Source organism: Fukomys damarensis, unplaced genomic scaffold, assembly GCF_012274545.1.
Source record: "Fukomys damarensis isolate Sample0158 unplaced genomic scaffold, DMR_v1.0_HiC HiC_scaffold_34, whole genome shotgun sequence".
In the NCBI taxonomy this organism is placed as follows: Eukaryota; Metazoa; Chordata; class Mammalia; order Rodentia; family Bathyergidae; genus Fukomys; species Fukomys damarensis.
Window position 1 is genome coordinate 1017161 of NW_022900946.1, and position 490 is coordinate 1017650.

The following is a 490-nucleotide window of genomic DNA, read 5'->3' on the forward strand; positions in this document are numbered from 1 at the left end:
TTTTTTTTTTTTTTTTTTTTTTTTTTTGGCAAGCATGGAGTAAATGCCTTCCAATTCTCTAGAAGGAAAAAGAAAGAGGCAGAAGTAGATACTGTTAAAAAAAAAATGGAAAAGAAAAAGAAAAGGAGAATGAGAAAAATAGTAAGGAAATAGACAATATAGTGATAGTTTCAAATATATTAGGTTTTTTTTTTGAGACAGGGTCTCACTATGTAGTTAAGTCTAACCGAGAACTCACTATGTAGCCCAGGCTGGTCTCGAACTCACAGCGATCCTCCTGCCTCAGCCTCCCGAGTGCTGGGATTACAGGTGTGCACCACCACGCCCGGCTCAAATATATTAGTTTTGAAAATAGTTTTATGTGTATTTTTATCCTTGTCAGAGTCACCAGAAATCATGTTTTCAAAAACTATGTGAAGACTTTGGAAAATACCTACAATACCATGCTAAGTGGAAATAAAAACAAGTTATTAATCTGTAAATATGTATG